This window comes from Oncorhynchus mykiss, chromosome 8, assembly GCF_013265735.2.
Source record: "Oncorhynchus mykiss isolate Arlee chromosome 8, USDA_OmykA_1.1, whole genome shotgun sequence".
Taxonomy (NCBI): Eukaryota; Metazoa; Chordata; class Actinopteri; order Salmoniformes; family Salmonidae; genus Oncorhynchus; species Oncorhynchus mykiss.
Genome location: NC_048572.1, coordinates 30674460 through 30688751, shown reverse-complemented (window position 1 = coordinate 30688751; position 14292 = coordinate 30674460). Strand labels below are relative to the sequence as shown.

Sequence of the window (14292 nt, the reverse complement as noted above, 5' to 3'; positions counted from 1 at the left end):
TAACATATATTAACATGCAGTGGAAGTGGAAGAACTGCTCGGGCGCGCTGCATGAAACAGAGGCGTGCTTCAAACGCACCGCGCGGAAAGAGCGGCAGAGGCTGCCGAACTACGGTCAAAATTCCGACTAGTCTCACTGTTTCAGAGAGCACTATATCCTCTGTTCGGTGCAGCGACAGAGCGCTGTTTGAACTTGGTTTTACTCCCCTAGAGAGATGCTGCGTATGAGACGATCGCTGTCCACTGCCCTGTGGTGCTGAACTTCGGAATGACAGTTATCGCTGGCCGCTTCAGTGGTGCTGAAACGCCGCTTTTACCTTACTTACATAAGCGCCACCAGACATTTTACACTTATGACACTTGAGACAAAGTAAGCACGTAACTTGTTTGGGTAATACGTGTAGGCTATCTATCTCAAATGACGCCTTGCAATCAGATTATGTATTATTGCCTTCAGAACACTGGGTGGCAGGACTGTGTAGCCTAAGTAAAGCCAGTGCCAATGCTGACCATTGAACACAGTAGAAGAGATGTCCCTAAGCCTTTATAGATGAGAGCTGATTTAACATTCAGATTTCCACAATGTCACTTGTGTGATTTTACATTTTTACGCCCAGCAAAACGTTCAGCCACAGCATGTCATCCTAAATGGAATGTATTGAGTAATGCCACAGACAACAGGGCTTGTTTGATTCCATTTCGTCTTAATAGGTCTAATGCTCTGAGGTAGCCTACAGAAGGTGACTGGATATTTAGCACTGGGGAGTGGAGAAGGGTGAAGTTGCCACTAAAAACTGATCTTTCCCAATAATGGTTAAGGTTATATGGGGAGGGGAAGCGGATTCCAGATATGTACGGGAAACTTCACCCGGAGCCTGAGGAATAGCACTGCGCAATGAAGGGTATATGCATGGTTACTGTAGCCTATCAGTGCTTTTGGCTTGATTCCATTTGTATTAATGTTGAAACAAAATTCAACTGGCAAAGTTGTTGTAAGTTTGTATTATCAAAAACCCTCATTCATCATAGCGTTACTGAAGTTACTCTGAACATTTGCTGATTCGACGCACATATATCTGATTAGTGAGCTGATAGGTTAATGTCAATAAAACGTAGACTAATTGATTGAGCTGACCCCACAATTGTGATGGCGATTAGAGGGTCGGAGATGACTGAGTATGAATACTTCCGGGTTATATGGTCGTGGTTTATAGATGTGTGAAGGGAACATAATTTGCAGCTACACTGGCCAGCTGGGTAGTCTGGACTGTAAATTGATAAGCTTTTGCCTGCGTTATTTAATTTTACAGCACATAAATGTGTGGCTCTTAAAACGATGAGTTGTACAAAGTCATGAAATGCAAGGTGGGTAAATTGACATTACGGCCTGCCATGCCGCGGAAGAGCCCATGCGTTTGGTGCGCAGTGACCAAAAGTGAAGTTGCCGCTTCCTCGCTCTTTCCATTGGAATCGCAGTAGCAGAATCAGAGTGCTTACAGTATGTAGGCTATGTGACTGCCAGACCCCTCTTTCTCTCTGACACCGATGCGGTGGCACTAGGTAGTAGATTGTCAAACTGCGGGGTGAGGAGCCGCGGAGGAGACGTAAACCCAATAATCAGTGCCACAGGGCCGTCTATCAACGCGGCTGCAGTACAGCAATCTGACACTGGCATGCGCACTGCAGTTTAGAGTCAATTCGAGTCTCCTCAACCGGAGCCACAGGCAGCAGTGACTATTCCGATAACAGCCGTCCCCAGTTCCTGTTTCCGCCGCAGCTTTTTCCAACCGAATTTTGGACCAAAACATCGCCGCTGCGTCAGACTTCAACTTCGTCAGGCCTTCCCTCTCGGATCTCCCGGAAGCCTGGTGTGTCAAGTGAAGGTACGTTATTTTTCTCTGCTCGTTGTCTCTGTGCATAGCGAACACGCAGTGAGGTGAGCTCCGAGCTCGGTCCATATGTTTCCATTCCATCCTTGCCTGGCATGTTGACTGCGTCGCTGCTGCTGTTGTGATCGTGGTGAAATAATAGCGGTCATGTTTGGAATGACTTATCCCTGTAATATCACCGCTCTGACCCGGTGTGCTGTGTTGTGTCCTGCTCCGAATAGCCAATGGACAGAGCTGTTTCCAAACGATCTCTGTTCAAAAAAATCTCCAAACCATATTGCCACTTTAGGCTACAATGTATCATGGAACAAATGCATTGATTTGATGAACAGGACAGGGTGTATCTGACATGCAAGCAATACACTGCGAGACATTTCAGACCTATGTGAGAATTGTAATATTCCGAGACCTGCTGCTGATGTGTTGCACATTCACTGCTTATATTGGCACTGTTGTGATGTTATTGTTATGAGCTGCACATGGATGAAAACACTGGTTGAAAACACTGGTTTAGTGCGATAACTAGAAAGTGAAGTGCTCTCTCACATCGGGGTCTGACCTCACCCATGAAAACGTGAGGGAAATCAAATTGACACATGACATGGTCTTATCTGACCATGTTATGCTGAATGGACAAAGCCTGTTGTCGGAAGAGTGTTGCTGATGCTGCAGCGCAGTCAGAATAAATAACATCCGAAAGGACATTGGCTGCACATCTTCCATGTGCACGCAGCACGCACAGCTAGACAGACAGGGTATGGGTTCTTCGGGTTATTGGGTGATGACAGTGGTTAGGCTAGCCTACTGAGCCACGGTAATGGGTGATATTTCGACCATGCTAAGCTTGGATATGTCTGCATGTGATGCGACACGAGCATGACGAACCGTCCATAATTAATATTTTGTTCTCATTCAGATACCGGAACACAGACCTAGAAAGGCTAAATCGCGCGCGGGATTCTGACTCAATTCATTCCCACCCAGCTTTATCACCCACATTCTTGCTGTAAGTGCTCATGGTTTAGATTTCGTATTTCTGTTGTTTCCCAACTTGAGTTTGGGTTCATTCCAGGCACACATACAGATAGGGCTATACCTGTGATAAGAGCATATGCCCATTTGCCCTTTTGTTTAGATTAAAACAATAAATATCTAATAATAATTCCTATACTGTTTTTGCCATTGTTGTCCACAAATATTTAGCAAACCCAACAGTTTTTTTTGCTGTAAAAATGTATTGGGTTTACTCATAATATTTGTCTTACATCATCAACTAATATGTAATATGTAATTTCTTGGATTTACTTTAGTAGTGTAAATTCAAATAACTTATTCAATTATTTTACTGAAAACATAGGATATTACATTTACTCAATAATATTGTGTGTAAATTTGTTGCCTGATTTTTTAAAAGTAGATTCAACACCTGATATTTATGAAAAGTACCACCTTGTCAAACAAATAAAAATGTATTAGTTAAGATACTTGACACGTTTTACAAATACAAATAGTAAATATGCAAAAAAGACAGGGATGGATTCCCAAACTGGCACACAGGGCACGTGCCCCGGGCCCCGGGCCTAGAGAGGTCAGGTTCCAGAAAGCATATTACAGAAACATTTGTAGAATTGCAGGAAAGGTGCTTTAAAATAACATTTTCTCTCAACCTCATGGCAAAATGGGTAGAATAGCAGGATATTTGTTTTAAACTACACAATTATCTCAGCCCCATGACAAAATGTGAATAAAAGCATGAGATGAGCTTTAAAACAGCACATTTGACAGTACATTTGCCCCATAAAGTGTAGAAGTGCAGGAAATTAGCTTTAAAACAGCAGCAGTTTATTTTAACCTAATGACAAAATGTGTAGAATAGCATTAAAAAACTGCACATTTTGCTCTCTGCACCATGGCAAAATGTGTTGATATACATGAAGTTAGCTGCCCGGGGAACCCCAAATGTGGTATTCCGTCCCTGAATGAGACTATACAGTATATGTGCCTACTGCCATTCACTTTTCTGCATACTGGATGTGGAAAAATAAGCTCTGTGAACCTTTTATAAAAGCCACAAAATACTGAAAAGCATTACTTTAGACTTGACCTCCGACTCTGTAATGATATAAAATCATTAAATTGCCTATGCCAGGTTGGTCAAATAGAGGCTGAACTCTATTGACCTTAAGCCAGTAGCTTATTCTTCAAGGCTTGCACTTTTGGGGAGAGCTTAGAACTATCCAGCTCCAAGAAAAGCTTCTGGAACGCCTTGAAGGTGTACCTGAGTTCTTTGGGGTAGCAGAGGTTGAGTGCGTACTTAATCCCTACAAGCGCGGAACAGGCCTTTGCAACATTACCCAGGTGGATCAGTACTTGTACTACCAGAAGCATGCTCTACCCTTCGTGATCGCGCAGACTTTCAAAAGGTTGTAGTGTGAGGTCCCTTCAGCATCCTTTCAAATCACTAAATCAACATGACTATGTTGTCTTTGTCATGTTCTTGCTGTCATCTGTCAGGCTACACAGCTCTCAATGTTGGCGATCAAATGTTAGAATTGAACTTGCATGACGCATGATTCAGAAATGGCGAGTTTGTTACCAGAATACACGGTTGCATTTTCTTAAGTTATGAATCAAGAGCAGAATGTTCACAAAAATCATATACATACACTACCGTTCAAAAGTTTGTGGTCGCTTAGAAATGTTGTTGTTTTTGAAAGAAAAGCATTTTTTTTTGTCCATTTAAAATAACATCAAATTGATCAGAAATACAGTGTAGACATTGTTATTGTTGGAAATGACTATTGTAGCTGGAAACAGCTGATTTTTAATTGAATATCTACATAGGTGTACGGAGGCCCATTATCAGCAACCATCACTCCTGTGTTCCAATGGCACATTGTGTTAGGTAATCAAAGTTTATAATTTTAAAAGGCTAATTGATCATGAGAAAACCCTTTTGCAGTAATGTTAGCACAGCTGAAAACTGTTGTCCTGATGAAAGAAGCAATAAAACTGGATTTCCTTAGACTAGTTGAGTATCTGGAGCATCAGCATTTGTGGGTTTGATTACAGGCTCAAAATGGCCAGAAACAAAGACATTTCTTCTGAGAGTCGTGAGTCTATTCTTGTTCTGAGAAATGAAGGTTATTCCATGTGAGAAATTGCCAAGAAACTGAAGATCTCATACAAAGCTGTGTACTACTCCCTTCACAGAACAGCGCAAACTGTCTCTAATCAGAATAGAGGAGTGGGAGGCCACAGTGCACAACTGAGCAAGAGGACAAGTACATTAGATTGTCTAGTTTGAGAAACAGACCGCTCACAAGTCCTCAACTGGCAGCTTCATTAAATAGTACCCGCAAAACACCGCAAAACACACGTCTCAACGTCAACAGTGAAGAAGCAACTCCGGGATGCTGGCTTTCTAGGCAGAGCTCCTCTGTCCAGTGTCTGTGTTCTTTTGCCCATCTTAATCTTTTATTTTTATTGGCCAGTCTGAGATATGGCTTGTTCTTTGCAATTCAGACTGGGATGAAGGTTCACCTTCCAATTGGACAACGACCCTAAGCAGACAGCCAAGACCATTTGGAGTGGCTTTGGGACAAGTGGCCCATCCAGACCTGATCTACAAAAAGAGCCAACATAGACTGTACTTTCTCAAAAAGCTGGAATCCTTTAATGTAGACTGTACTATACTGACTTTGTTTTACAAATCTTTCATTGAGAGTATTTTAACTTCTTGTATTGTTTGTTGGTTTGGCAATGCCACTGTCAGCCAGAGAAAAATGCTGAGAAGGATTATCACCACAGCAAGCAAGGTACTTGGAGTCAAACAGACAGCCTGGATGAGATCTTTAAGGTCAGGGCCCTCCGCAAGGCTCACAAAATCATTTTAGACCCAAGCCACCCCCTGTACCTGGACTTTGAACCACTCCCCTCAGGGTGCAGGTATAGGGCACCCCTCAGCAGGAAAAACACAACTAGACAATCATTTGTGCCAGGTGTGATATCCCTCCTAAATAGCTGGGGCTAATGTTCCTATCGATTCAGTAAAGCCAGCAGGCTAGTCTTTTTGTATTGGTAAGTAACTGTTATGAAAGTTGTTCATTTTGTTTTGTATTTAAACACCACTTCAAACGTGTACATGACACTGCAACAAAATTTCCAATAAAATCAGTAAGTAAGAGCCCGGAATCAAAGAGCCCGGAATCAAACATCTCTGGAGAGACCTTAAAAAACTATACAGCGACGCTCCCCATCCAACCTGACAGAGCTTGAGAGTATCTGCAGAGAAGAATGGGAGAAAATACAGCTGTGCCATGCTTGTACTGTAGCAACATACCCAAGAAGACTCGAGGCTGTAATTGCTTCTAAAGATGCTTCAACAAAGTCCTGAGTAAAAGGTTTTGAATACTTATGTAAATGTGATGTACCAGTTTTTGTTTTTAATACATTTGCAAAAATGTCTTACATTTTTTTGTTGCTTTGTCATTATGGGGTATTGTGTGTAGATTGATGAGGGGAAAAAATATTTGATCAATTTTAGAATAAGGCTGTAATGTAACAAAGTGTGGAAAAAGTCAAGGGGTCTGAATACCTTTCGAATGCACTGATTATTTATGTTAGTGCAGATTGCAATTGGATGGTACATTTGCCAATACCTAATACACTCCTGTTATTTTGGGGGTTTTCGTCTTGAAGTTCCAAGTGGGTTAAACACCTCAAAATCATCAACAAAGAGGACTAGAGAGATTCTTTATTCTTGTCCAGCATGAAAGTCATTTTGCTTGAAATATTTACCATCATAACTTGACTCATACTTTGCAGTACTACACTGAACAAAAACATAAACGCAACATGTAAGTGTCCGTCCAATGAAATAAAAGATCCCAAAAACTTTCCATATGCACAAAAAGCTTATTTCTGAAAAAATTGCACAAATTTGTTTACATCCCTGTTATTGAGCATTTCTCCTTTGCCAAGATGGTCCGTCCACTTGACAGGTGTGTAAATATCAAGAAGCTGATTAAACAGCATGCTCATTACACAGGTGCACCTTGTGCTGCGAACAATAAAAGGCCAATCTAAAATGTGCAGTTGTCACACAACACAATGCCACAGATGTCTCAAGTTTTGAGGTAGCGTGCAATTGCCATTGTCACTATAGGAATATCCACCAGAGCTGTTGCCAGAGAATTGAGTGTTAATTTCTCTACCATAAACATTGTTTTAGACAATTTGGCAGTACATTCTTCCGGCCTCACAACCGCAGACCACGTGTAACCAATCCAGCCCAGGACTTCTACATCCAGCTTCTTCACCTAATGGATCGTCTTAGACCAGTCACCCAAACAGCTGACGAAACTGTGGGTTTGCACAACCAAAGACTTTCTGCAGTAACTGTCAGAAACCATCTCAGGGAAGGTCATCTGCGTGCTCGTCGTCCTCACCAGGGTCTTGACCTGATTGCAGTTCGACGTCGTAACCAACTTCAATGGGCAAATGGTCACTTCAATGGCTACTGGCACACTGGAGAAGTGTGCTCTTCATTGATTAATCCTGGTTTGAACTGTACCGGGCAGATGGCAGACAGCGTGTATGGCATCGTGTGGATGAGCGGTTTGCTGATGTTAGCGTTGTGAACAGAGTGCCCCATGTTGGCGGTGGGGTTATGGTATGTGCAGGCATAAGCTACGGACAATGAACACAATTTCATTTTATCTATGCCAATTTTAACCCTCCTGTTGTGTTCGTTTCATGTTAATTAAGTCTTTGTTCCCGGTCCAAAATGACCCCCCCCCCCCCCCCCCATTATAGCTGTTTATAAATCCATAATAACTATAACAAATACTATAACAAATACTCAGATGAAACATATTGTGCTATTTATCACAGACTACTTTGTGTCAAAGTTTAACAAGGACTCTCTCCTCACCAGTGTCAAGATCAAAGATAAGATCAAGAGCCTCACATACAGTATATCGTTTGGTCATTGTGCTGCCACAGAATTAATTATGAGCAAAGCCTCAAAAAAGATTTATATCCAGAGCTGTGAGAACATTTCTAGATATTATTGAAACAATGTTGCGATTGTTTGTGAGAATGCCAACAGGTATGATTCCCGTGGGGGAAGATTCTATTGGGGAGAGGTTCCCGTAGGGTTTGCCACGGAAGCCAAGAAGGGGAGTGAGGTGTGTGTGTGCTCAAAAAAAACATGTGTGGGGGTCTGGGAGAGGAAGTGTGTCCATCTGATGAATGGGCATGTGCCTGAACTCAATTTTATACACTAATCCTTGTCTCACCCGTTCATTTCTAATGACCAGTCATATTTGACTGGGAACACCACAGGCATACAAAAGTTAAATAAAACACCCAAAATGTTATGAATATCATCCAAATGTATTTTGTGTGTTCCGATGCCGTGTGTGGACAAAGTCATGGAACCTTATGATAATCAGATTAAATAAACTACATTGTTCAAAGAGAGAACTTGTAAATCGGTCCAATTCGACCGGAACACAGCCGGAGGGTTAATGCACAGAGATACCGTGACGAGATACTGAGGCCCATTGTCGTTCTATTCATCTTCCGCCATCACCTCATGTTTCAGCACAGTAATGCATGGCCCCATACCGCAAGGATCTGTACACAATTCCTGCAAGCTGAAAATGTCCCAGTTCCTCCATGGCCTGCATACTCACCAAACATGTCACCCATTGAGCATGTTTGGGATGCTCTGGATTGACGTATATGGCAGCATGTTCCAGTTCCCACCAATATCCAAAAACTTTGCACAGACATTGAAGAGGAGTGGCACAACATTTCACAGGCCACAATCAACAGCAAAATCAACTCTATGCCAAGGAGATGTCACGCTGCATGTAGCAAATGGTGGTCACACCAGATACTGACTGGTTTTCTGATTCACACCCTACCTTTTTTTAAGGTATGACCAATGGATGTGACCAATGGATGCAAATCTGTATTGCCAGTAGGGCTGTCCCCGACCCCAAAAAATCTTGGTAGACCGAGAGTCATGCTGTTCTTGTGTTTTAAACATATTTTTCCATATACAGTATAGACAGACACCCTATGTGTTTGAATACAATCAACTACATATGCACTGAGCTTGTCTGATGCTTTAAGCACACTGGTTAAATAATTAAGACACAAATGACTTAAGAAGTACCCAATGTTTACACTGTTAAAAAAAATTACAGTGAGTCCCTGTGTGACTGGCGCATGTTGTCTTGCTCTCCTCCCTACTGCAGTGAATAGGCACCACAGCACAGCAAGTGTTTATTGTGCTGTCCTTGCTGAAGCTGCCACATAATTACAGCCATTTAGTTTCTTACTTGTTTCTGACTGAAAAGTTATGCTACTGAAATCCCTAATTTGTTTAGGAAAATCATTCCCTATTCCCTCAACCCTTGCTCTATTTATGTGAAACGTGTTTGCATTGCATGCATGTGACCAATAGGGCCTGACCTATAGCCTATCATAATCACATGAATAAATGAGTTATAACAAACTCCAAACACAGTGACGTCTGACAGCAAAATAGATGCGGACGACGTTTAAAAGAAACTCAAACAAATGTTTACTGGTTCCTCAGTAGGGAAAGGGGAAGTCAGATCTGTGGAAGACATTTTACTTAGTTGTGGAAAATACTGGAGATGAAGAAAAAGGAGGGTATAGGAGCAAGCGTTGCCTGAGTAATATGTGTGCCAAACTGCTGCTGTTAGATTACAATATTGTTATTTTTACTGACCATTTGGAACAGTGTAAACAAGAAACGTGTACCAGAAAGTCTGTTCTAAAGAGAGAAAAAATAAATATATTAAGCTTGTACTACAGCAGATTAAAAACAGTTGCATTCACGAAATGCATTTTGTTTTTTGTTTAGGCGAATTATTCAAAACTCCATTTATTTCATTTTAAAACTAAAATGCTTGATTGCATTTAAAAGCATGAATGACTCGTATGCTGGGTGATGGCATGAACTAATGAATGATTGAGTGATTGATACAGTAGCCTATATATTGAAAGATAGGCCTAAGTAAGTTATGGTATTAAGACTAAACAGGATGCGCTCTTAGGCCTGCAGCTCGATGTTGGTTATACAAGGCTGCTATATTAAGCCGACTAAAGACAGTGACATGAGTTATTACAATGATGATCATAATAATAATAATAATAGTAATAATAATAATAATAAAAATGAGGGTGTAGGAGCGAGAGCGGCTGTATTATCTGTGACAAACAGGTGCTGTTAAATTACAATATTATGTTTCTGGCTGTTTGGAAGAGTGTAAACAACACTACATACAGTGGCAAGAAAAAGTATGTGAACCCTTTGGAATTACCCTGGATTCCTGCAGAAATTGCTCATAGAATGTGTCACAACAATAGACAAACAGTCTGCTTAAACTAATAACACACAAACAATTCTACGTTTTCATGTCTTTATTGAGCACACCGTGTAAACATTCACAGTGCAGGTTGGAAAAAGTATGAGAAACCTTGGATTTAATAACTGGGTTGACCCTTCTCTGGCAGAATTAACCTCAACCAACATTTTCTGTAGTTGCGGATCAGACCTGAACAACAGTCAGGAGAAATTTTGGACCATTCCTCTTTATAAAACTGTTTCAGTTCAACAATATATATATATATATACAGTATGTCTGGTGTGAACTGCTCTCTTGAGGTCATGCCACAGCATCTCAAATTGGGTTGAGGTCAGGACTGACTGGGCCACTCCAGAATGTGCATTTTCTTCTGTTGAAGCCACTCTGTTGTCGATTTACCTCTGTGTTTTGCGTCGCTGTCCTGTTGCATCACCCAACTTCTGTTGAGCTTCAATTGGCAGTCAGACAGCCTAATATTCTCCTGCAAAATGTCTTGATAATTTTTCCATCGATGTTAGCAAGCTGTCCAGGACCTGAGGCAGCAAAGCAGCCCCAAACCGTGATGCTCCCTCCACCATACTTTACAGTTGGGATGAGGTTGATCTTGGTGTGTTGTGCCTTTTTTTTCTCTACACATGGTCTTCCTTCCAAACAACTCAACTGTAGTTTCATCTGTCCACTGAATATTTTGCCAGTAGCGCTGTGGAACATCCAGGTGCACTTTTGCAAACTTCAGACGTGCAGCAATGTTTTTTTTGGACAGCAGTGGCTTCCTCCGTGGTGTCCTCCCATGAACACCATTCTTGTTTAGTGTTTTACGTATTGTAGCCTCGTCAACAGAGATGTTAGCATGTTCCAGAGATTTCCGTAAGTCTTTAGCTGACGCTCTAGGATTCTTCATAACCTCATTGAGCATTCTGCGCTGTGCTCTTGCAGTCATCTTTGCAGGACGGACACTCCTAAGGAGAGTTGCAACAGTGCTGAACTTTCTCCATTTATAGACAATTTGTCTTACCATGGACTGATGAACATCAAGGCTTTTTGAGATACTTTTGTAACCCTTTCCAGCTTTATGCAAGTCAACATTTCTTAATATTAGGTCTTCTGAGATCTCTTTTGTTCGAGGCATGGTTCACATCAGGCAATGCTTCTTGTGAATAGCAAACTCAAATTTTGTGATGGATTGTATAGGGCAAGGCAGCTCTAACCAACATCTCCAATCTTGTCTCATTGATTGGACTCAAGGTTAGCTGACCCCTGACTCCTATTAGCTTTTGGAGAAATCATTAGCCTTGGGGTTCAAATACTTTCCCCAACCTACTCTGTGAATGTTTAAATTATGTATTCCATATAGACAAGAAAAATACAATAATTTGTGTGTTATTAGTTTAAGCACACTATGTTTGTCTATTGACGTGATCAGATCAAATTCGATGACCAATTTATGCAGAAATCCAGGTAATTCCAAAAGGTTCACATACTTTTTCTTGCCACTGTAAGTAATACCAGTCTGTTCTAAAGGAAAACAATTGTAAAGCCTTTATTAAAGAACAGTAAAGATTAAAAACAGCCATATCTGTGAAATTGCTTTCACCAACATTTTGCCATTGCATAAGCCTTGGTTCTCATGGAATAAGTAGCCTATTAAAAAACACTCAACCAGGCAACAGAAGCAAGATCTGTCTTATTTATGTAGATATATATGGATGATTTATAAACCCATGCACATTTAACAGTTAGGCTATTGATTATAGACCTACTTTCTTAGACAATTAGGCTAAGCAAGGGCTTCCTCAACTCTGCTGCTGCTGCCTCCGCATTGTTATCAATCCCAATAGGATGGTTAATTTTGCTATTATGCACATAGCAACACAGGGAAAGCGCTAATTCTACGGTGCACTGAAGATAATGCTTCAGAACCACGGACAGCGACCATATTCAGCGCGGGAGAAAGTGCATTTGTTGTAAAATAATATGAAATGTTTTTAGTGTTGCACCATTATTTTACATAATATAACCATATATAATTTCACTTGACATGTTTTAGGAGTGATGAACTGTGCCATCCTCGTGGTCTCCGCAATGGATTATTCCACACAGACAGGCACGAATCAGACAGGCGTCTTGTGCACCATGAAAATAACAAAAAACACAATATAAAACGGCAGCTCTTCCACTAAGTCATCTATGCATTTCACTGAGACATTGTATATGACTTTTTTTGGGACAATTGTGTATTATGCATCTGCCGGATGGTCACAATGTTAACTTGTGTGTGTAATGTTCCCGTACATATTTGTTCTGAAATCACACATCCATCAAACACACACATACTACAGTTTCATGATTCTTCAGATGACGACTGACATGTTGAATTCACACCTTCTCTGTAGGATAATGGGTGCTGCAAACTTGACAGGTAAGAGAAGGGACTACTCCTGGCCCCAGAGTTTCCTCATTTCCATGGCATCTAGATAGATGTGTGCGAAGAGCTAGGGCAACTGTGATGTTGACATGGTAGGGAATGCCGACGAACAAATGTTCCACGTTGGAGACTATAATGCTTCAGGAGATCCCCCTTTATGGGAGACACAGATTTGCAGACCTTACACTGCCATTTCATGAGCAGACGCCTAAGCAAAAAAACATATTAGCAGTATTCTGAGATGCAGTATTCTCATTGACGAGATGTTTGGCAATTAGCCTACACCAGTAACAACACACCTAAACCACATAGCTAAAATGTAGCCCTAATGTATGTCGTCCTCACTTTTATCAAGCATATAGTGTGATACATACCGTTTAGGTTAAACTGTCAGAGACTTATGGGATTCGGTTTCCATGTGCACCTGTTAAGAGATGAATATCAAATGTCATGCTATTGAAATATGAACATTTGTCACGCCCTGACCTTAGTATTCTTTGTTTTGTTTATTATTTTGGTTAGCTCAGGGTGTGATGTGGGTGATGTATGTGTTTTTGTACTGTCTTTTGTATGTTTATGGGGTTGTTACTATCTAGGTGTTTTGTAAGTCTATGGTTGCCTAGATTGAGACCCAATCAGAGGCAGCTGTTTATCGTTGTCTCTGATTGGGAACCATATTTAGGCAGCCATATTCTTTGGGTAATTTGTGGGTTGTTGTATATGTGTTAGTTGCCTGTGTCTGCACTTATCATATACAGCTTCACGTTTGTTTTGTAAGTTTGTTTAAGTGTTCTTAAGTGTTCAGGCACCATGTTATGCAGTGGAACGCACAGTGTCTCCAGTGCGCATTTCTAGCCCGGTGCGCTCTATTCCAGCTCCTCACATTGGCCGGGCTAGAATGGGCATCCAGCCAGGAAGGAGGGTGCCGGCTCAGCCCTCCTGGTCTCGAGTATGGACCAGGATATCCTGCGCCGGCTCTGCGTACTGTGAGTCTGCACAGCCCTGTGCATCCTGTGCCAGCGCCCTGCATTTGCAGGGTAAGTATAAACATCCAGCCAGGACGGGTTGTGTCAGCTCAAGACTCAAGACCTCCAGACCTCCAGTACGCCTCCACAGCCCAGTACGTCCTGTGCCTGCTCCCCGCACTCGCCCTGAGGTGCGTATCCCCAGCCCAGTACCACCAGGCTTCCTGTGCGTCTCCAGAGCCCTGTTCGCCCTGTCCCTCCTCCCCGCACTCGCCCTGAGGTGTGTGTCCCCAGCCCGGTACCACCAGTTCCGGTATCACGCACCAGGCCTCCAGTGCGTCTCCAGGGTCCAGTACTCCCTGTTCCTGCTCCTCACACTCGCCCTGAGGTGCGTGTCCCCAGCCCGGTACCAGCAGTGCCGGCACCACGCACCAGGCCTACAGTGCGCCTCGCCAGTCCAGAGCGTCCGGCGACAGTACCCAGTCCCAGAGCGTCCGGCGACAGTACCCAGTCCAGAGCGTCCTGCGACAGTCTACAGACCGGAACCTCCCACGACGGGCCGCAGACCGGAACCTCCCACGACGGGTCGCAGGTCCGGAACC

At 42.3% G+C, this 14292-nt stretch overlaps 1 protein-coding gene across 1 annotated transcript in view; it reads left to right on the top strand.

Annotated features, from left to right (window-relative positions):
• The first annotated feature begins 1273 nt into the window (after nt 1–1273).
• LOC110529771 (alpha-(1,6)-fucosyltransferase) overlaps nt 1274–14292 on the top strand; it is a 158190-nt gene continuing 145171 nt past the window's right edge. Inside the window, exon 1 of the mRNA XM_036985273.1 lies at nt 1274–1883. The gene's annotated coding sequence lies outside the window, so the exon portion shown is untranslated. The remainder of the gene's footprint in view (nt 1884–14292) is intronic.